Here is a 328-nt window from a genome sequence, read left to right as displayed (position 1 = left end):
ATTGTTTGTGCATAACACCCAGTGCTCCATGCAGAACGTGCCCTCCTCAATACCCATCACCAGGCTAACCCATCCTCCCAACCCCCTCCCCTCTAGAACCCTCAGTTTGTTTTTCAGAGTCCATTGTCTCTCATGGTTCTTCTCCCCCTCCGATTTCCCCCCCTTCATTCTTCCCCTCCTGCTACATTCTTCTTCTTCTTCTTTTCTTTCTTAACATATATTGCATTATTTGTTTCAGAGGTACAGATCTGAGATTCAAGAGTCTTGCACAATTCACAGCGCTTACCAGAACACATACCCTCCCCAGTGTCCATCACCCAGTCACCCC

This window comes from Phoca vitulina, unplaced genomic scaffold (genome assembly GCF_004348235.1).
Source record: "Phoca vitulina isolate PV1807 unplaced genomic scaffold, GSC_HSeal_1.0 scaffold3, whole genome shotgun sequence".
Taxonomy (NCBI): Eukaryota; Metazoa; Chordata; class Mammalia; order Carnivora; family Phocidae; genus Phoca; species Phoca vitulina.
Note: the sequence above shows the minus strand (reverse complement) of the source record.